At 47.5% G+C, this 22,383-nt stretch overlaps 1 protein-coding gene across 1 annotated transcript in view; it reads left to right on the top strand.

Annotated features, from left to right (window-relative positions):
* Window positions 1–22,383, top strand: part of PCDH17 (protocadherin 17) — a 256,247-nt gene that overhangs the window by 31,165 nt on the left and 202,699 nt on the right. The gene's annotated exons all lie outside the window — the stretch shown is intronic.

The raw sequence follows: 22,383 nt of genomic DNA, 5'->3' as shown, positions 1-22,383 counted from the left end.
TGTGGCCAGACTTCTCTGCCAACTCAGATCTTGGCGGAACAAGGAGGAAAGATGACCCACTTGTGGGAATACAGTGCATTGAAGATATATCAAAGAAAGGGGATGCATTTCTGTCACTCACCCACTGCCAACACAAAAGCCTGCTTCAAAGCGCTTCTGGGAGGGTCGCAATGTAAGGAACTGGGTTCCGGGCGGAGGGCAACCCATTCCCTTGTGGTGAATACCCTGAAGATATGAAAGACAGCCCCCTTAAAATGTTATGCACAAATATCTATTATTGAACATAACTAGAACTTGCATGCAAATGTAAGATGGCCCTCTCCCTTCCTCCCTTCCTCTCTCTCTCTCTCTCTGATGGTATACCTGCAAAAAACCCCAGTCTTGCCTTTTAGTAAATACTGGAAGTGTTCGAGGCAGGAAGGTGCATTGCAAACAGTTGCATAGACTAGAATCAACCTTGACTGGAATTAAGCAGGCTGCACTGCTCTGCCCCGTGTCAGGTTGCCCGCATCCAGGTGGTTGAGAAGAAGCAAACGGCCGTGATGTACATACATATTACATCTCGTTTCATGTATAACTTTGTTAGTGCAATGGATTTGATGAGTGTCACAATGAGAGACTACTAGAGAGTTTGTCAAATGGATTAATATTGTATTTCAACGCTACCCACTTTGATAAAGTTATACACAAAACGAGATATAATATGCGTGGTTCGTTGGTGTTGATGGTGTTTGAATTGCTTTTGGTAGACTGCATATTGGAAAAAGAACACTTAGAACTCAGCTGTGTGGACAGAAGATCACGGCCTTCTCCACTGACGAATGGGAAATTGCAGACTCGTGCAGCCTTGATTTTCCTTGGGCTTGTGCAGGGAATGGGGACATGGTTTTGCCTTTCAACCTCTGCTTGGTTCCCAGTTGTGTGAAATCTGTCTTCCTGAACAAACAAAAAACAGCCACATCACATTTGGTAGTACAGCACTTCTTCTTCTCTTCTTCTGATAAAAACACCAAAGTGATGTAGGGTAGTTCTAGGAGTCACTGGAAACTCTATGGTGCAGCACTACATCACTTCCAGTAAAAAACCAGGAGTGATGAAGATTGGTTCTAGGAGACACCAGAAACTCTATGGTGCAGCACTATGTCAGGTTTGGTTAAAAACAAGCAAACAAACAAAACCCCTGAAAGTGACATGGTTACTCTAGGAATTGGTGGAAAGTCTGTGTGGCGCTTCATCACTTCCGGTAAAGAGAAACAGAAGTGATGTAGGGATTGCCACATTCCTAGGTCAACCGTATGTCACTTCCAGGTTTTGGCAGCTCTTTCCATGAGGCCCCTGGGCAGAATTGTGTGCAGCACTGTTCAAGGCCATCAGTGTTTTACAGAAATGCGCAAAAAGAGAGAGAGAGAGAGAGAGAGAGAGAGAGAGAGGTGCAAGCACTTCATTTTGTGACTGTGAGGAACTCACAAGCGTTGATCAACAGTCCCGCCCACACAATGGGAATTAAGCATCTGCATCTCCTAAAAACTGTTTTCATTTTGCTCTTGGAGTGATCGACATGCAGAATTAGTTTCAGAAGGCGTTTTAGACAGTCTGCCGAGACTCATGTGTCAGACTTCTCTTTGAGTCCCGCTGACGCTTTGATTGCTGGTTTTTCTGGCCCTGCCCTGGAACCCATCCAGGCAGTTTTATTGTCGTGAAAGAGCTCTTCCAGTTCATTGAGCATCCAGCATAATACAACTGAATATGATTGGCGCGTTTACATATATTTATGCGGGGGGGGGGATCCGGCAGTTAAACTGCATAATTATGGGAAAACGAATCATAACAATAAAAGAGCATTTAAGTTAACAAGCTTTGTGATCAAAGGATAAATACAGGTTGGATAAATGAGACTGTAGATGTAAGTAATCTGCATAAATAGGCTTTGGTCTGATTAGAAGAATGGAATACATTAAAATAATTTAGAAGTATTTTTGCCTTTAAACATTTTGTTTTGGGCTTTTAAAAAATAATAGTTTCCTATTTTTGTCACATTTCTATTAAAAATGGCTGCAGTCAGTAACAAAAAAAGCAAAATTGAACTTTAAAAAATATCAACAGTGTTTAACACTTAAAGAGAAGTGTAAGTAATCAAAAGTATGATATTTCATATTTTTCTTTATTTGTCATACATTGGATGGATAACCTTGTTTCTACCAGGATTATCGAATTCTTGGTTTAAAAGATCATGTAAATCGCTTCAGAGTCTGGCTTGTTTGTATGCCCAGAATTAATCTGAGGCAGAAGCAATTGGGGGGGGACTCCTTGGATGATAAGAAATCTGTTTATTTAAAAACAACAACAACCAGAATGCTCGTAATGAAATTGTCAGAAAAGGCTCACTGGCCCCGGCCACACGTGCCAGAAAACGCGCGGGGGGGGGGGGGGCGTGGCTATTTGCGCTATTGCATTCTGATCCGTCATTATGCGATCAGACACGACGGCAGTGCACCGGGGGGAGGGAATAGGCGCATGCTGGCGCGATCACACCGAACAAGTCCGTCTGCAGCCCGTGGTAAACTATTTGCTAGTAGATCTTTGCGGGTACTTTGTAACTGTGCATCTTCAGCGGCACGCCACGGGTTGGCCATGGGTGCGCTACGCTTGCCAGATGTTGCGGTGTGATCACACCCCGAAAATCCGCCCAGAATTCGTGCCTTTCGCACGGCAAATTCTCCGTGTGACCAGGGCCACCTAGAGTTTCAGAAGTTCTGATCTGTCAATGAGCACTTTTGGCCATGAGAGGACTGGATGTGAAAACTGAGGGGAGTCCCTCACGACTGTTTCTAATTAATTAAAACAATCCAGTTTTCAAATTCAATGCAGAGTTATACTACTACTACTACTAGTAGTAGTAGTAGTAGTACTACTACTACTACTACTACTACTACTAATAATAATAATACTTTCCATTTATTAATCGCTTTCCCCAGTGGGCTCAAAGCGATGTACAGTTACTCAATATAGACAAGGGACTAACAATGTTTGTAGGGGATAGGGAAGACAACATATATTCATTTAATTGCACGCACCGTCACTGCCCGGTGTAGACGTCTTCTGGCTGGCTCCGTCATTTTCCCGCACGGCTGCTTGCTGGCCAGGCTTCAGGACCCATATGTCGATCGCCACACTGCCACCGCCTGGCCGGAACATCCATTACAGGAGTTCTTTTCGTAGCGGAGAAGCTGTTTCGCCTTACAAGCCTTGACCAGGATGTCCGACCGTCAGCTAACGCCCTCCCATAAGGGAGATTGGTGTGCCCACCCTCTCTAAGGAGTGGTTCCCATTTTATCTACTCGCCGAAGCTTTCGAATCGCTGTGTGGACGATGAGCTGGGGACAACAGGCTGGCTGCTCACACCAGCGTGGGGCTTGAACTAACACAGTTCAGATGTTAAGACAATGGGATATACCCACTGTGCCACCCCTCCCCAAGCGGGCATTTACTTATTTCAGTTGAAGCTATAATGACTGGCCCTGATATGGCTAGCTCAGGCTAGCCCAATCTCCTTAGATATCCAAGCTAAGCAGGGTTGGCCCTGGCTAATACTTAGATGGGTGGCCACCAAGGAAGTCCAGGGTTGGTATGCAGAGGCAGGCAATGCCAAACCACCTCTGTTTGTCTCTGATGTGACCTGGGTGGCCCAGGCTAGCCTGATCTCATCAGATCTCAGAAGCTAATCAGGTTTGGCCTTGCATGAGAGACCACCAAGGAAGCCCAGTGTGGTTATGCAGAGACAGGCAATGGGAAGCCACCTCTGAACATCTCTTGCCTTGAAAACCTCTTGAGGGGTTGCCATACATTGATTGTGACTTGATAACTTAATAATGATGGTGGTAATGGGGAAATCAAAGACCACGTGATATCTTTTAGCTGAAGTAGGGTTGCCAACTCCCAGTTGAGAAATGCCTAGAGATTTGGGGGTGGAGCCTTGGGAGGGCAGGGTTTGGGGAAAAGGCAGGGCCACAGCAGGATGTAATGCCATACGGTCTTCTTTCCAAAGCTGCCGTTTTTCTCGAGGGGAACAGAACTCCGTCATCTTGCAGGTCAGTTGTAAGCCTGGGAGGTCTCCATTGCCCACCTGGGGGCTTGCAGCCCTATCCTGAGGATTCCCCCAGTTTCACCAGGCTCTAAGTGGGCCTTCCTTTAGGCCTCAGAGCCATGGCAATGGCCACACTTTGGTGAGTGTGGCGCTGCAGCAAATGCATGATGGGCCAAGAGTGGGTGGAGACAGTACCTGTTATGTATGCGGACCGCCACCAGGGGTCCACGGCTAGAGTCGGAGCTTAAGTCCTCTAAACAATAGGAACCTAGTTCCCCCAGCATTCACCAATAGCAACTTTGGCGGGAAATTCAAACCCTCCAGCGGGACTGTGGGTGTGCTGGGTGGGTGTGTATATAGTTGGCCTTGCAGGGCCGTTTTCTCAGTTCCAGTGTGAAGTACAATAAACGCGTGTCTACGTATGTCGTTGTTTGAGTCCTCCATGTGGCGAACCCAGTACTTTGCAGTACCCTTGTGCAGACAGTCCCTCAGTGTAAGAGAGAGAGGACCGGGGCTTCAGTAGAAGCTTGTGCATTCGGTGACTGCTTCATGGTGGGGAAAGCCCCCCCCCCCCGGTTCCACTGAGGTTCCAAACCAAACAAAGTGGGATCTTTGGATCCTCGGGCGAGGGTACCGGTGCCCCCCCCCCTGATGACCTGGCTGACAGCAGGACCAGATGGCTTTGAGGTTTGGGGTGGGATTTGGATGAAGAGTGTAGGAATGAGCCGAGAGACAGAGATGCTCCAGTAATATCTCTCCCCCCCCCAGCCTTCATTTCCAATTGGATTTGGGGACTCTGTTGATTTCTGACTGGTCTGCCAGCTGGGAGAGGTTGGCCATGCCCCCATCGTAGTGTTGCCAACTTTGGGTTGGGAAATTCCTAGAGATTCAGGGATGGATTATGGGGAGGGCGAGGTTTGGGGAGGGGAGACAGCCCAGTGGTGATGGGATGCCAAAGGGTCCGTGCTCTGAAGCTGGAGGTGGGCAACCTCATCCCAGAAGCAGGAAGGATGTGGCACTGTGTGATGGAGCAGCTGGCTGTAATTTGTGGCACATGCTGTCAGTTGGGCAGTGCCAGGCACCATGGTGCACTCCCGAGGCCATTTCTGAGTACGCATGGACCTGTGAGTACAGGCCTTGCAAAAAAGGAAGGATGCTGATCGCACATTCAGAGCTTGCACACGTTGTGTTTTTGCTCTCTGTGCATAACTTACGATCATCCTGTGGAAGATAAGGGAAGAACCAGCATGTGCGATCCCATCCCAATATAAATTTCCATGGCGTCTGGCCATCTGCTTAGGGCTTGTGGCCTGGACCTGTACGGCCTAGCCCGATCCCATCAGATCTCGGAAACTAAGCAGGGTTGGCCCTGGTTAGGACTTGGATGGGAGACTGTCAAGCAAGTCTGGGAGTTGCTATGCAGAGGCAGGCAATGGCAAACCACCTCTGGAGGTCTCTTGCCTTGAAAATTCTACAGAAAAAGAAGAGAAGAAGAGATTGGATTGATACCCCATGGCCCTTCACTACCCAAAGGTGTCTCAGAGCGGCTTACAAACTCCTCTCTTCCCCTCCCCACAACAGACACCCTGTGAGGTAGAAGAAGAAGAAGAAGAGATTGGCTTTATACCCTGCCCTTCACTACCCAAAGGTGTCTCAGAGCGGCTTACAAACTCCTTTCCCCTCCCTCTCCCCACAACAGACACCCTGTGAGGTAGGTGGGGCTGAGAGAGCTCTGACAGAAACTGCTCTTTTTCAAGAACAGCTCTGACAGAACTATGGCTTGCCCAAGGTCATCCAGCAGCTGCAAGTAGAGGACTGGGGAATCCAACCCGGTTCTCCCAGATTAGAGTCCGCGCACTCAACGACGACACCAGACAGGTACACCTGGAGTTAGCTGTGACTTGATGGCTCTTCCCACCACAGCGATTGTAACGTTAGCTGTTCCAGGGTTCAAAGGTGAGGATAGTTCAGGGTGGCCAGATATCCTCTTTTTTTTCCAGAAGACAGGTGTTCTGGTTGTTTGTTCTCTGAAATCTATGGGTTCCGTTTTGTAAAATCAACAAAAGCAGCTGTAACGCCTGATTCCTGAATAGCCAAAGGGTAGCCAGGGCTTTCTTCAGTTGCAAGAAGGGTGGCTGAAACAGGCCTCCAAGTGAGACTTGGGGACTCTCCTGGAATCACTGCCAATCCCCAGACCAGAGAGATCAGTCCCCCTGGAGAAAAGGGCTGCTCTGGAGGGTGGACTCTCCATATAGACACCCCGCTGAGTCCCTCCCTTCCCCGAACCCTGCCACCCTCGGGATCCACTCTCAACTCCCCAGGAATTTCCCAGCCCAGAGTTGGCGACAACTTACCGGGCTTGTTTGGGGTGAGCCGCCCGAAGGGAATGGATGGAGGGCCTTGAAAGGTTGCCGTCCACAGTTGGCACCCGTGCAACAGACGGTGCTGGCACGGGTGGTGAGTTGTATTTCTGTTTCAATTATAGTTATTATGTGTCAGTTTGGATGCAAATTCACATATGCAAATGTGGTGCGAATGGTGTTCTCCTTTCCCCTCTTTTTGTGCTCTTTTTTCCTGAGGGTCCTTGTCCTCTTTGTTGAGGGCAGCCATAGATAGTTGCCCGCTGGAATTATACAAACTTGTATAAAGAACTTCACTTCTTGTGCAACCGGGCCTGTCTTTAAAAACAACCAACACCTTGAACCTGAAAATAAAATTGCAGCAGTTTTTGATTGACTTTTAATTAAAGAGGAAAAAAACCCCAACACACATGCATTGAAGGGAACATTTAAAAGGCAATTTCTTGTTTACTGTCTTTATCAAAGGAGAGCCGCCTTTGTAGTACCTGAAAGCGGCGGCATTAAAAATCAATTGCGGGCCTTCAAAGCGGCAACGTCTTGCTTGCTTTGTAGATATATACCTTTTAAAAAAAATGTTGGGAACACACTTGACAATTGAATTAGAAAAAACAAAAGGCAAATAGCGGCACCCCGAACTTGAAGGATCGTAATGTATTTTTAATAATAGCGACAGGATCTTATGCCATTAAGTGGCACAAGTGTCTCACTTTGTAGCTGTTTTAGATAAATAATTTGGAACCTGAGAGTTATTTTAGGGTTTTGATTGCAGCTATGCTTCCATCCCTTCTGGGTGACAGCTAAGAGTGTTTCCCCCTCTTTGTTTTATTTTAATGAATGTCACGATTCGTTTCCCTAAGATGTCAGTAAATGATATTACATACCTGGGGGGAGGGGGGGGGAGAGAGATGATTGCTATGTAATCCTTTCTGGAAATAATCATTGGCTTGCATTCGGTGGAGTATTTCCATGAGTGGAAGTACACCAATCAGAAGTACAGTTTCCTCGGAGTATAGAATCATAGAATCATAGAGCTGGAAGGGGTCCTACAGGCCATCTAGTCCACCCCCATCTAGTCCTCCCCCCTGCTCGATGCAGGATCGGCCTAGAGGAGTGATGGCGAACCTTTTAGAGACCGAGTGCCCAAACTGCAACCCAAAACCCACTTATTTATCGCAAAGTGCCAACACGGCAAATTAACCTGAATACTTAGGTTTTACTTTAGAAAAAAACAAATCATACATTAACATCTTTTGTCTTAAGAGAAAAACACAATAACCGAGCTTTCAATTATACAAACAACTTTTATTGAAAGGTAAAAGTTTGCATTTGGCATGCTTTTGAACAATTAATGTGATTTTTGCTGTTGTATGCATGCTGATAATTTGTCTAACCTTGGCTCGTACTTTGTAAGTTTGAGAGCAGCACATGCAGCACTCAGGTCATCTGTTAGTCTGTTTCTGGTGTAAGATTTGATATAATTCAAAGCTGAAAACAGCTGCTCACAAGCATAAGATGATCCAAACAAAGTAAGGAAAGCAATCCTTCTATCTTCTCAAGTGTTTCACACAGGTCATAGAATTTATTTTTCCTGATAGAGTTTTCTTGAAATTCCAATAGCTCCATTTCCACATTTCCTAAATCTAACCAGTTAAGCAGGAAATATCAAGTCTAGAACCTTAATGGAGGCCAGCAGCAGCTTGTCCCACCAGGAAGAGGCCAGGAGGAAACAATGGGAAACACTTGAAGGCCCATTGGAAATAATGGGAGCCAGGAATGTCAATTGACTTGCATGGGCTCCATTGAAATACATTACAGTACAAGTAGAGTTGCAATAAAAACGCAAAATGGATGGGATGGAGGAGGAGGAGAGGGACACTCGCTTGCACGTTTGGAGGAGGCGAGGCACCGGCCAGGTGGGGCTCAGGGCACAGAGAGGCACACTCACTTGGGCAGGCACTCCCTCCTGCAGGCTGTTGCTGGTGCTGCTCATCGTGGTCAGTCGCCTTGGAGGAGAAGGGGAGTCGCGGGGAGCAGTTGGCTTCTCTTCCCCTCCTAGGCCCTAGAGCATCCATGACAAGTGTTTGTCCAGATGTTGCTTAAAGACTGCCAGTGAGGCAGCTGATTTCACTGTTGCACAACTCTTACTGTAGAAAAGGTTTTCCTAATATCCAGCTGGTATTTTCCCGCTTTAAACCAGGGGTCATTTCGGAGAAAAAGAGGTGCAGGAGCTCATTAGCATAACTCATTAGCATAACTTATTTGCATATATCACATTCCCTGGCATCACCAGAAGTGTGTCAGAAGGCAACACCCGCCGCTCAGGCTCCACTGGACTGTTTTGGATTGCTAGTTATTGGGGGGTGGGGGGAACGTGCAGATCTGCCCTCGCAGAGGAGGGAGAGCTTGTACCTGAATAACCCTTGGCTTTGTGGGGGGGGGTGCGCGCGCGCCGCCTGGCATGGGCGGCTCTGCAGCTCACCTGACTGCTTCTTGCTCCTCATGGCCCAACTGAGGCTGCTGGGAGCAGGGGGCGGGGCTCTTTGCATGTGCCCGCCCCCTGAGCGCCTTACTGCCAGAGCTCCGCTCCTGTGCGCTCCCGCAGGAAATCTCCTGGTTTAAACCCATTATTGTGAGTCCTGTTCTCTGCTGCCAACAGGAACAGCTCCCTGCCCTCCTCTCAGTGACAGCCCTTCAGATACTTAGAGAGAGCAATCCCCCAGTGAATAAAATAAGAACATAAGAGAAGCCAATGCTGGATCAGGCCAGTGGCCCATCCATTTCAACACTTTGGGTCACACAGTGGTCAAAAATACCAGGTGCTGTCAGGAGGTCCAGCAGTGGGGCTCACTTCTGTGTCGACCTGTTTAGGATCACTCCCTTTCTCAACTCTCCCTCTCAGGGAGCATTTTAAGCTGCAGCTGGCGGGGAGGAGGCAAGGAAGTTGCCTGCGGAAGTGCTCAGCTAGATCAAAGCCATCAATGCGACTTTTCAATAGAAAACTGAGCCAGAAGACACACATTTGAATGAGAAAGTGATGCAAGTATTAATATCTGACTTTTTCAGACAGGCCTGGGGAGAACACAGCCTACCAGCCATATATTATAGCCTGCCAAATTTAGGGTTGCCAGTCCCCAGGATTAAACCAAAAAAAAGGGATCACAGTTACAAGGAAATCCATCAAACAAGCAAACACTGTGATAAAAATGACAATGACATTTAATAAACCTTATGAACATCAAATTACATTACAAGTGAAACTTTTACAATATTGCTAAAGAAATTCTAACGTTCTCAAGGAAAAGTCCATCATCCTCAATGAGCACCGGGTTATAAACTCATTTCACCCGTCTTCCTCAGGAGTAATCCTATTACATTGAAAGGAGCCAGCCTCTTGATGCGGCTTAACTTCTTTTTGGACAGGTGGGCTCTCCTTCTTGGAGGTTTTTAAGCAGAGGCTAGATGGCCATCTGGCAGCAATACTGATTCTGTGAATTTAGGCAGATCGTGAGAGGGAGATAGCCTTGTCATGGATCTGGAATGTGGAGTGGTGCCCTCCTCCTCGTTCTCAGTTCTTCCCTGTCCAGCTACTGTGCGCTATCTCTGGCTTGACCTTTTAGTCTCTAGCTGCCTTTTACTTGGCTGGGAAAGTAACAGCGCGCGGGGACTATAATCATTTGCTTCAGCTCAATGAGGGGGGAGAATGTTTGATTTCACTGTAAGTCACTTGCTTGCTCTGCCCGTGCGCGGGGACTATAATCATTCGCTTCAGCTCAATGAGGAGGGAGAATGTTTGATTTCACTGTAAGTCAGAGGCCCTTCTACTGATGGCCATTCCTGACACAAGCTGTATACGTGTTCTTTAGTATTGGAATCACTAATGTTAAGTCGCTCGTAGTCTGAGAGTGATTCAGCAAAGATTCAGCTTTATTCAACAACTCAAACACAACTCCAACACGGATCAACATCTGATAGCCAGAACAGCTTTTGCATTAAAGCTGTTCCCTTTTTAAACTCGCCCGACTAATGTAGCCACACCTACTATACAATTATCAACCAATAAGGTTGTATACATAAGGACCAATCACAGACGTTCCCACTCAGGGAGCTTGTTGACCAGTGATTGGTTGGTTCTTCCTGGGCTAGCAATGTGATTGGATGGATTTGGATCCTAGCCCAGGACGAAGCTTTACATGGCAAGTCAATTAGATGATTCATGTATTGCAATGGCAGCTATTGAATACATTACAACTAATGTTATCTTCTTCTGAAGCCCTGAGTGGTGTGACCTGCCTAAAGACCCTGACAGCAGGAAGGGATTGGCTAGCACTCGCCTCTTGTGGCCCTTTCTTATATGCCCAGCATAATGCCGATCACCGCTTTGGGGTCAGGAAGAAATTTTCCTCCTGGCCAGATTGACCCAGGGATCCTGGAGGCTTTTTGCCTTCCTCTGGACATGGAGCAGGGGTCCCTGGGGGAGTGGGTGGGAAGCAGTTGTGAATTTCCTGCATTGTGGAGGGGATTGGACTAGATGACCCTTTGGGGTCCCTGCCAGCTCTGTATTACTGTGTTTTACTGTGCCCCCTCCTCTTTCCTGGCACTGGAAAATGTTCTGTCTGTGGCATGCTATTGAGAGAATCTTCATGACTGCCACTTTTGAGATCTTTGCCTGTTTTGCATACACTTATGTGTAATTGGAGATGCAGATCTTAAGATCGTCAAACAAACAAAAAAAATCCCGCTTTGATGATCAGGCACAAAAATTAATCTCTTCCGTAGCTGTGTGTGTGTGTGGGGGGGGGGGAACTGTCCTGCGTGGTCTCTCCAGATCCTTTTGTCTTTTCTCTGGATCAAATGACAGAGAGAAATAAGAGTCAAATTTAGAGTACCCAGGAAATAAAGGATTTTTTTAAAAAATGGCATTAAGAATCCCTTAGAAATTATTTCAATATCTAGGCCACTCTTCAAACAAAACATGTGTGTGTGTGCGCGCACACTCAGAGGGAAGAGGCAGAAACAGCGGGCTTCAAAGGCAGGCAGAGATCCACTTCAGTGACGGGAATGGGGGAGAGAGTCTCCACAATACTCATCTTGTGGCATTTGCTAGAGACATTGTGTTAGCCATGAACAACTGCTTCGAAAATGATGTCTGCTTTTTGATGCTTCTTCAGTAAACACTGTACACATCCCATCCAGGGCCAGTTCATGCCGTCCTTTGTTCTTGGGACAAGAGACAAGCATTTTTTTTTTTAAATAAATAAGTTCTACACTAGCCATACCCAAATGGTGTGTCCCATCAGTAGTCTGATGTCTTACTGCACCCATACATTCCAACTGCCCTTCCTTACCAGGGTCCCAGTGCAACCTTACAGAGGGTTACTCGAAGGCAAGGGTCCCCCAGCAATGTTCCCTCTAAGCTGTGGAGTCTTGTGAGCAAAAATTCTACTTTGTGAGCTATCAGTGTTAAAGTTGTGAATGAGTGATTCAGCTACTGCATAAATTAGTTTGCTCTGGAGCCCTCCTTCCCGAGCTAAGACAAACATGTATGAGCTGGAGGTTAAAAAATTGTGAGCTAGCTCTCACTAACTCAGCTTAGAGGGAACACTGCAGTCCCCAGCCTTTCTGAACCTAACAAAGGTTAGTAAAATGTGGAAAAGAGGGCCAATATTAAAAACGAAATGTAAAAGATATATAGAAAAAGCTACATGTATTTATTAAGTACAAATTTAAAACATATATAAGGGCCCATTCACATCAAATATATAAATAACATAGCAATACACATGGGCTTTAAAAACCTGACCTGACACGTTTCGGCCTGCATAGGCCTTCTTCAGAGGTCAAACAATTGAGTGGCAAGATAATATAATACAATCATGTAGACACAATCAGAATGGATACAAAATATAAATTCAGTATGGACCAGGAAAAAAGTTTTTCCAGAATAAAACCACCAGGCACAGAATAAATATGCCAATGAGATCTTTAAAAGTGCAATCCCTTGCCCAGTGGTTCTAAAGTATAGACTTTTGGTCCAAGAATTGCCTTCTTTGATTGTGTTGCCACAGTGTTCTTCAAGTAAAAAGCAGCCAGCAGGTGCATTGGGAATTCTGACACGTGATGGTGGGTGGAGCCACAAAATGGCTGCCGCAGGAGGAGGAGCCAGCCACTAAATGATCGCCACAGCTTAACTTCATGCAGCTCTTTGTGCTGTGGTGGCAGCTGTTGCCAACGCAACATTTTTTAAAAAAATCTGCACAGCCAATCAAATCTCCCATGGAAGCCTTGCTGGGCAGAAGCCCTTCCTGGCCCCACGCACTCCCTAAAGACACTTGGTGGGCTCCGGAAAAGGTGCTGGCAGGTGCAGCGGCTCTCATGGGCACCATGTTGGAGACCCCTGTTCTAAGGTAAGCCCTCTGAAATTGTTGAGCTTATGCCAGACTAAATCTGCCCTTTGTCAATAGCGGCTAGTGTTCTTCAGAGTTGTGTTCCCTCCCCAAGATCTCTAGAACTTCAGTCTGTGAACGCAAAAGCATGGTGCCTCTCCACTGCTAGGAGGTTTTGAAGACCTTTCTGTCTCTGGAGTTCAGGTGTTTGCAAGGGGTGCCCTAGAGTCAGGCGCTTTTGGGTATTTATTAGTGCTGCCATCCAAGATATAACAGGTCTCAATCTACCGGAAGCACCTGAAGCATTATTACTTCATAAAACACTTGAATCTATTTTACAATCTTCAAACAAACAGATAGTCCTGACTCTACTTGCCTTAGCAAAGATGGAAATCGCGGCTAAGTGGAAGGATAGTAGGGATCCCTCTATCTCAGCTTGGCAAAATAGAATATGGGGCTGCTTTATAATTGCTAAATTGACTGATAAAATCTTACGAGAAACGCATACCACCTATAAATCACGACTGTTTCATACTTGGGCACCAATCCTAGACTACCTGAAGTCGCAAGCAGTGATTCCTGCTACGGCCGATAATTTGGACTTGATAAATCTCTGATTAGCCTCATGTTAGGTCTACGGTCTGTTCTGTGGAGTGTAGTTATAGTAATTTATTGAGTTAGATCCTTGTTGTTTTATAAAGTAGTTTATATGAACTTTTTTATTATGGGGGGTGAGGGGAACCCGGGGGATTGTTGATGTTAATTTTATTGTAAATTTTTCATTTTTAAAAAATAATTTAAAAAATGGGGAAAGAAAAGTGTTTGCAAAGGGAACCCCTGGGGAGAAGATGAATCCTAACTGACCAGTCGCAAGCCTCGTATCTGGCAACCTGGAGTAATCACAACTTGCCTAGAAAAAGAGGGAAGACGGTAGCTCTCCTGGAGTTTCAGCTGATCTCCAGACTAAAGAAATCAGCTTTCCTGGTGAAAATGGCTGCTTGGGAGAGTGGATTCTATAGTCTTCGGAGGTCTCTCCTCTCCCCCGGGCCCATCCCTCAATCGCGAGGAATTTCCCAGCCTGCCGTCGGCCTCCCTAGGTGAGACTCAGTATGGACAAGGCAATGTTCCTACTGGGGCCACGGAGACTTCTGGTTTTGCTCCTGTTAGTGCTTCCTGTGCAGTTGTGAGCTACTGTATGATAGGCTGTCACTAGGCTATGCGGGCTGGTTTCTTAAAACTGATGTGGGGGTGGTTCATGTGCGAAGGGTGCAGCATGGAAGGATTATCTGCATGCAGGGGATGTACCAGTAACAGTACAAGACCACAGATAAAAATGTCTGTTTCATCAATCGTAACTTGGGCAATTTTCAGGGGAGTCAATTTGCACGTTAGAAGCCCTGTTCACAGGTGAACATTAAACACATGCACATCCCGCACGTACTTGAAGGAGCCTTCGGGGTAGGGCGGGATATAAATCCAAAGAGAAATAAATGCATTTTTTTCTTTAGAAGAAAAAGCCAACGTTTTACAAATGAAACTGGAATCCGGTACCTTGGTAAATGTGGGGCTTCAGTCTAGGGGTGCTGGCTGTGGTTTGGAAAATACCTGGAGATTCCAGGGGTGGAGCCTGGAGAGGGCGGGATTTGAGGAGGGGAGGGGCTCCAGCAGGATATAATGCCATAGAACCCACCTTCCAAAGCAGCCATTTTCTCCAGGGGAACTGATCTTTGTCGTCCGGAGCTCAATGGCAATTCCGGGAGTTCTCCAGCCACCACAAGGAGACTGGCAACCCTACTTTGATCACATGTTTCACTGTAAATGCATTGAACATAACATGCAAATTGCTCAATGCATGCATTTTTAAAAAGTGTATACTGTACATGTGTGAGACCAGGAACCAAGTGATGCCTTTAGTTAGACATCACATGATGTCGATGTACTCTTATTTACCCATATTGGTAACAAATATCCTGTTAAATCGCTTCCCCCCCCCGAAAATGAGATCTATATAATCAAAGGTATTAAAGAAATCCTCTTTTGCTTCTCTCTGTATCTCAGGAAGAAACAAGTACCCTGTAAAATCTTACAGTGGCTCCGATCACATGCAGAATTAGCAGCGCGAGAGGCACGAATGCTGGGCGGATGTTATGGGCGCGATCACACGGGAACATCTGGCAAGCGTCCTGCACCCGTTGGCAACCCATCTCGCTCTTCTGAAGAAGCGGAGTTAAAAAATACCTGGGAAAGTGCAGTAGCAAACGGGTTTGCGACGGGCCGCAGATGGACGTCCCCGTGTGATCGCGCTGGCGCGCTCCCATTGCGTCAGTGATCCTTCGTTGAAGTGCACCAAAACATGCCGCAAAGAAAAAAATCCGATTCACCTGCGGTTGCATCTGATCACGCAGTGGCGGGTCAAATTACTATGGGGCAAATAGCCTCGCTCCCCCCACCTGCATTTACTGGCACGTCTGACCGCAGCCAGTAATTATCTGACCAAAAGGGAGGCCTGCCTGAAACCGAAAGCATGTTTGGTTCTTTTGTGTTGCCTCCCTGCCCCGTGATTTATGGTCTAACACCCCTGCACTAGAATGACAAGAAAGCAGGCCCTGCATCTTACAGAGGGGCACCCTGCTGGGATAGCAGGCTCCAGAGGGTCTGATAAGGCCAAAACATCAGGGCATGAGTCACACTTCATATCAAGGATGCTTCCTTTGCCTACTTATGTAAAGTCATTGAGAATCTTGAGATGAAGACCTTTGTGTTCCTTGCCAAATAAACAATGTAAATGAATGTAGGTAAAGGTAAAGGTTTCCCTTGCTCGAAAGCTAGTCAAATCCAACTCTAGGGGGCGGTGCTCATCCCAATTTCCAAGCCGAAGAGCCAGCACTGCCCAAAGACGTTTCCGTGGTCATGTGGCCAGCATGACTAAATGCCGAGGCTCATGGAACACTGTTACCTTCCCACCAAAGCAGTACCTATTTAACTACTTGCAGTTTCTTGCTTTCAGAGTGCTAGGTTGGCAGAAGCTGGGGGCAGAGACAGGAGCTCACTCTATCTCATGGCACTGGGGTCTCGAACTGCTGAGCTACAGACTTTCTGGTCTGCAGCTCAGCGTCTTAACCTCTGAGCCACTACGGCCCCAATTGAATGTAACTGAACCCCAAAATCTGGTCCACCAATGGATCTGTACCAACTCATATGATACCAGTGTACCTGTAACCAATGATGTCTCTGATGGATTGTAAATTAAATCTGTGTCGTTTTGAGTATAAAACTCTCTGCTTTTCCTGTTTTGGTCAGAGAGCAGCTTGGAGTTACGGGCAGTGTTCCCTCTAAGCTGAGTTAGTGTGAGCCAGCACACAGTTTTTTAGCTTCCGGCTCACCCATTTTTGTCTTAGCTCAGGTAGGATGGCTCCAGAGTGAACAAATTTATGCAGTAGCCAAATAGCCTTGCTCACAACTTTAATACCAGTAGCTCACAGAGTAGGACTTTTGCTCACAAGACTCCACAGCTTAGAGGGAACGTTGGTTACGGGTGCTTCAGTACCACACACTGTTTCTTGTGCTTATGGCAATAGAAATCCTATTTTCTGGACTCCGCCTGTGTGTCTATTCATCAGGCCAGGGACACACGGGCCACATATTTGTGGAACACGTGGCTCACATGATGTTATGTTACCTGTAACTTGAGACCATGGCATTATCTAGCAGCCATCAATAATTAGGGGTAGAGAAGAAATCAAGTGATGGCCATGCTGCCTTTCTGCTTGGAACGGGTGCGCACGTGTGAATGGGCCAGGCTGCTTAGCCACTGAGCGTGTTCCTCCCACTAATAGGAAACTTCTGAGGCCTGGTCTACGTATCGAGCAAACGGAGGCAGAATAAGACTGTAGAGTTCTGTGGGGATTCAAAAGCAGGTGCAGGAATCCCATTTTTGAGTTCTGCCTTGCACGGCAGGTAATGGGCTGAGCTAGAATCCATGCCCCCCCTCCTTGCTGGGAGTTTCTTTTGCAGGGGGGGGGGTCAGTCAACATCCCCATGCCCTCACCTTATGAGGTGTACTCCCGTTCACCCTTTATTCTGTTGCATGTGTGGTAAATGACAGGATTCATAGAGCGGCCCATGCTTGTGATGAACCCAAGCAACTGGTCTCTGACGGCCTAGCCAAATGCTGAGAGATTTATTTTTTTTTTGGGGGGGGGGGGGTGTTGCACCTGGAAAGGATGGAGTTCGAGGGAGATGTGATGTCATTTCTAGGCGACCCTCCAGGAATTTCCCCCTGGCCTCTGTGGTAAGGACAACAAAGACTATGGGGAATTCCTAGAGTGTCACTCTGGAGGGCCGTTATTTTCTCTCACTCCTCAATTTCTCGAGGGAGGGAGCCGTGAGCCATGGTGGGGTGGGGGCGGAGAATCCTCCACCAGGGCTGGGAAGTGGGGTGACATATCTGAGGCCCATTCAAGAGGGAATCCACACATCCTGCGGCCAGTCATCCATCAATGTGAAGTCAGACATTCGCCAGGGATCTGTGAACCAGCCTTTTGTATCATGCTAATATTCCACCTCAATGACCCTGTCTAACTGTACAGCTCTGTGACTTCTGTGGTTAACTTCAGAAGGACGAAACCTTATTCACTATTAGATTTGCTTTGCTGTTCATTCCACCTGCCGTATCTCTTCACTGGCAGTAACATCAATGCCACGAAATAAAGATTTCATGAGGGCAGGAAGTTATCTGGTTTTCAGGAGGGCTGCCAGAAGTTCAGCCACCAGGATGGCAATTTGTCGGAGCCCTGCTAAATGGCGGAAAGGAGTGGGGGGCGGGGGAGCGGAGAATTGGATTCCAGGAACATTGCATTCTGAATTTTGGCAAGAGAGGACTAACAATTAGTGGCAACACTAACAGCGCCTGTCCCCTCCAATAAGGCGACTGTTTATCCTCCTTGGAAGGTAAGGGGAGAGACAACCCCATTGGTTAAACAAATGTAAACTGCAGGAGGGGGTGTTGGCTGGGACTGCCCAGAGAGCCCTCGGCTCCGGCTTCTTTCTGTCTCGTGGATATTAATAAAGGAAGCTTTGGAGTGAAGCGGTGGAGGAGCAGACAGTTCTCCTTTTCTGTTTTTATTCTGAGGTGCATTTCGAGCAATGAGCTTTCTATAGCACTCCCCTCCCCCGTCCCCAATTGAGACGATTCCCAAAGTAATTTGGGTTAATTAAAATGCATGCCCAGTTTCCCATCTCACAACCAATTTTTAACCACCTGTGGCTACTTTTTTCTCTTTTTTGGGGGGGTGGGGAAGAAGCACACATATATAATTGTTATGACTCTCAGCAGTCCGCATGCAAAATTTGCAATTACAATGCCTCCCTTGGGCGGGCGTGTGAAATGGCAGATTAATTCACTGCAAGCCGGTCCAGCAGTCGGGCTTTTAAGGGGCCGCTTGCCATTCGGCGGAGCTCGCTGATTTTAGGGATGCTGCAGGGAGGGGGGCCACGGCATTTCATCATTTCCAGCGCCAGCGTCCCGTGCTTCGAAACACCGTATGCAGCACTGCAACAAAAGCCCTGCCGATGGGGGGGGGGCTAATCTGAAAGCTGGTGAGAGCTGAGCCTTGGCCCCTGGGCCTTCTGCAGCTGACACCCAGCAAATGGGCAAGGTCGACAACGATCAGTGCGCATGCGCATCCTCTGTTGTGGTTGGGGCCCCCACTCTGTGGAATGGTCTGCCAGTGGAAGTCAGGGAGGCTGCCTTTGCAGTTGCCAACTCTGGGTGTGGAAATTGCTGGAGATTTGGGGGTGGAGCCCTGGGGAAGGTGGAGTTTTTTGGGGGGAGGACCTTAGTGGGTCTACCTAGAGTCCACCTGTCAAAGCTGCTATTTTGCTCTGTAGTCTGGGGATGAGTTAGAATCCCAGGAGCTCTCTGGGCCTCACCTGGAGGTTGGCAGCCCCAGTTCCCACACTTCTGTCATTCCACAAACATTTCTTTAAAAAGTGATGAAGCTGTATCTCAGGGGAATGGTACAGGCATCTCAGTGAGAGACTTAAATGCGAAAGGCGGACTATAAATAGCATGAATGAATGAATGAATTAATTAATCAATTAATAAATGAAAGGAAAGAAGGCTGGGATTCACGGTTCCATCAGCATACTCGGGCAGGGCTGTCATGAGTCATTTGATATTGCCCTGCTGAAATAATTCACCACCTGGATCTACCAGTCCAGATATCACAGTGTCTCACAATGTGTGGTTTTGACAGCAATCGGCAGTCATTCACACTTAGGGTTGCCAGATCCGGGTTGGGATACTCCTGGATATTTGGGAATAGAGCTCGGGGAGAACGCGTGTGGGGGAGGGAGAGGGCCTCCGCGGGGTCTAATGCCGCAGGGCTCACTCTCCAAAGCAGCCATTTTCTCCAGGGGAACCGATCTCTGACATCTGGGGATCAGTTGTAATTCTGGGAGATCTCCAGACCCCACCTGGAGCTTGGCAACCTAGTCACGCTGTCTTTTCCCCACTGAATAACTTAAGGTGGGCTCAACTATTTCAGCAAGGGAAGGTTTCCAATTAGAACAGAAATACAAAAAGCTGTGCTTGGCAACAATTCTGATTTTTTTCATTCGCAGCTGAAATTCAGCTTTTAGATGTGGCGTTTGACTGAACATGGAACTGAGACGCTGTGGCGGAATGGGCCCGCCCTGGCCTGCAGGCTCTGTCCTGCCCTGCCCTCCTAGGTTTTTCTCAAACTCTGGAGAGGCTTCCACTCTTGGGTAGCCCACCACAACCACCTGACCTTTGTAAGGAATCGCCCACTGGGAGCGTCAGGGCTCCCAGCTGCCGTTCTGAGTGTTCCGTTCGCCTTTGTGTTTAGTCATGCCGGCCACATGACCACGGAAACGTCTTCGGACAGCGCTGGCTCTTTGGCTTGGAAACGGAGATGAGCACCGCATCCCTAGAGTCGGAATCGACTGGCTTTCGAGCAAGGGAACCTTTACCTTTACCTTTTATAGTGGCCTAGGTGTTGGGCTGGCCACGAGGAATAGGGTTGGCAGCTCTGGGCTGTGAGATATCTGGAGATTTTGGGGGCAGTGCCTGGAGATGGGGAGGGGGAATGGGTAGGGGAGGGCCCTCATCAGTGTATAATGCCACAGAGTCCACCTTCGAAACCGGCCATTTTCCCCACGGGAACTGATCACTGTCAGCTGATAGTTGCGATAACAGGAGACCTCCAGGCCCCAGCTGGAGGGTGGCAACCCTAGCAACGGAGGTAGGCCATTCGTAGAAATGCTTGCAGGGGAGTTTTGTGTTTCTGAAAGAAAAGGAGAGAGGGGGACAGCAGAGCTGGTTCCAGAAAACAAAACTGGATCCAAGTTTTCAACACAAGGGAAGAAGGTGCTTCTCTTTTCGTTTTTCAGCGTTCATCTTGAAGCTTTGTCAGTAAGTCATGCAGGTCCCTCCCTCCCCATCTCCTCGGGCCCGGGAAAACGGTGTGTGTGTGTGTGTGTGTGTATGGTATCGCACCTTTTGGAAAAAAAGTTCAGAGGGGAGAAAGAAAAGAAAAGCATTAAAATACATTTAATGTGAGCGCTTTTTTGTGCACTCATACGATCAACACAAGCTTTGGGGGGCAGTCTTCGTAGCATCAGAAATACAGGGGTTTATATAAGGGATGTGAAAGTCTGTATTCTTGCTGTTCATGGGCGGGGGCAGGGGGGTCCTTCGGTGTCTGAGAAGGGCTGCTTCTCAACACCCAAGCCACCAATCTGGATGATCCCTGCTAGTAGGGACGACAGTAGTTTTATGTTTGTTTTTGACATTTCTTTGTTTAGCCGTCTGGTTTAAGACATCTGTGTTTTTTTGTTTTTAAAGACAGATTAAAATCCATTATTTTATTTGAAGCGCTGAAAAAAAAGAAGATATTGCTTTTAGATAGATGTCATGGCTAAGAGATGGGGAAATGAACGAGGAAATCTCTGACATGAATCTCACTTTTCCTGTGGACGCAATTGGGGTTCTTACCCAAGTTCTTCTCTTCAAAGCCTGAGTTCCTTGCTTTCAAGATAGGGGGCAATACCAGTGGCCCACCTTACAAGGCTGTTGTGGAGATACCGGAACACTTGCAAAGTCCTTCATATGCTCCAACCTCTATCCATTTATATCTCAAAGAAAATGCTGAGAAATTACCATTCCTCAATCATATTCGTAAGGGTTTTGTTTGTTTGTCTATTGTTTTGAAAGGGAAATATTTCATATGACGAGTTCTCTTCTCATTTCCATGCAAGGAGGGGGGGGAGTTTCATTGAGACGCAGTTTTGTCGCTGCCCTTCGCACACACTCAGTGACCTTTCTGTTTTTTTCAGCGGAAACTGCAGAAAGGAGTATAGAATAACCACGGCTAGATATCTGCCAACACGAAGTGTGGATGGCGCACCTCCCCCAGGGAGTGACATGAGTGTGAAACCACCAAGAAAAGATCCATGAAAATGATATGGAAGGGATGAAAAAGCATCCGCGAGGACAGGGTCAGATATGAGAAAGATGGAGCAAAACGGCCGCTTGCATCCTTGTTTTCCTTATCAGAGGATGCTTGGAAGAAAGAGAGAGAGAGAGAGAGATGTGCCAATGTTTTCTGAAACATTCCCCAAAGCCCCCTTTATTGCTTTAATTATCCTCCTAATTAAATTACTTTTTCCATTTTAGCCCAATTACTAACATTTATGTAAGTTATACCCCACTTGCCTCACACATCTGGGGACTCAAAAGCAGTTTACAAAATAAATGCAACTCTCCAGTTTAAAGGAACGAATGAGGACGCGTGGGCTGTGACGCTCCTGGCATCCTGGCCTGGTGCCTGTTTGACTCGGTGGGCTCACTCAGGGCCACAGGCGATGGACAGGCCACGGGCTATGAGCCGAGAGCTCTTTGGCTCAAGCCAGAGGCGTGTGATCAGCCGAAATACGTGGAATAGACGAGGAACAGAAGCTGAGAGGGTCCCCGCGGAGGACTAAGATGTGGTTGCCATAGAAGTGCAGGTGGCCACACCCAAAATGGGGCATGGCTCTGGCCTGTCTCTCCCAGCTACTTGTTTCCGTCTCCTTTCGCCACACTGGTGAACAGTGGTGGATTGGCCCTTACGTCTGATAGGAAAAGTCCTGGTGGGCTGATTACCCGGGGAGGAGAAGGTTGCCCCCGCTTGTGCAAGGGGAGGTGGAATCCCCCACTACCACGACCCGGGGCCCCCCCTGAATTTTGCAAAGGGAGGTTGTGAGACCTGGATGGCGGACACTGCTCTGTATTGGGTTGGGTGGGAAGGGAGCCTCCATGTCCCCCCTTTCCCCATCCCTCAAAGGGTGGGGGCTTTTCTAGGGCTGTTTTTGCCTCCCAGTCCATGTCACGAACACGGTACTAGGCCAGGCAAGAGCAAGATAGTCCAAAGGCAGTCCAAAGTCAAAACCGGGCAAGCAGCAATACTGAGAGACCAAGTCCAAATCACCAACCGTTAGAGTAGTCGTCAAAGCCAGAGTCCAAAGAAGTCAGAAGCCAGAGAGTAAGAGGTCC

The sequence above is a fragment of the Gekko japonicus genome, unplaced genomic scaffold (assembly GCF_001447785.1).
Source record: "Gekko japonicus isolate JY-2015 unplaced genomic scaffold, Gekko_japonicus_V1.1 scaffold295, whole genome shotgun sequence".
Classification (NCBI taxonomy): Eukaryota; Metazoa; Chordata; class Lepidosauria; order Squamata; family Gekkonidae; genus Gekko; species Gekko japonicus.
Note: the sequence above shows the minus strand (reverse complement) of the source record. Positions and strands in the feature narration are given on the sequence as shown.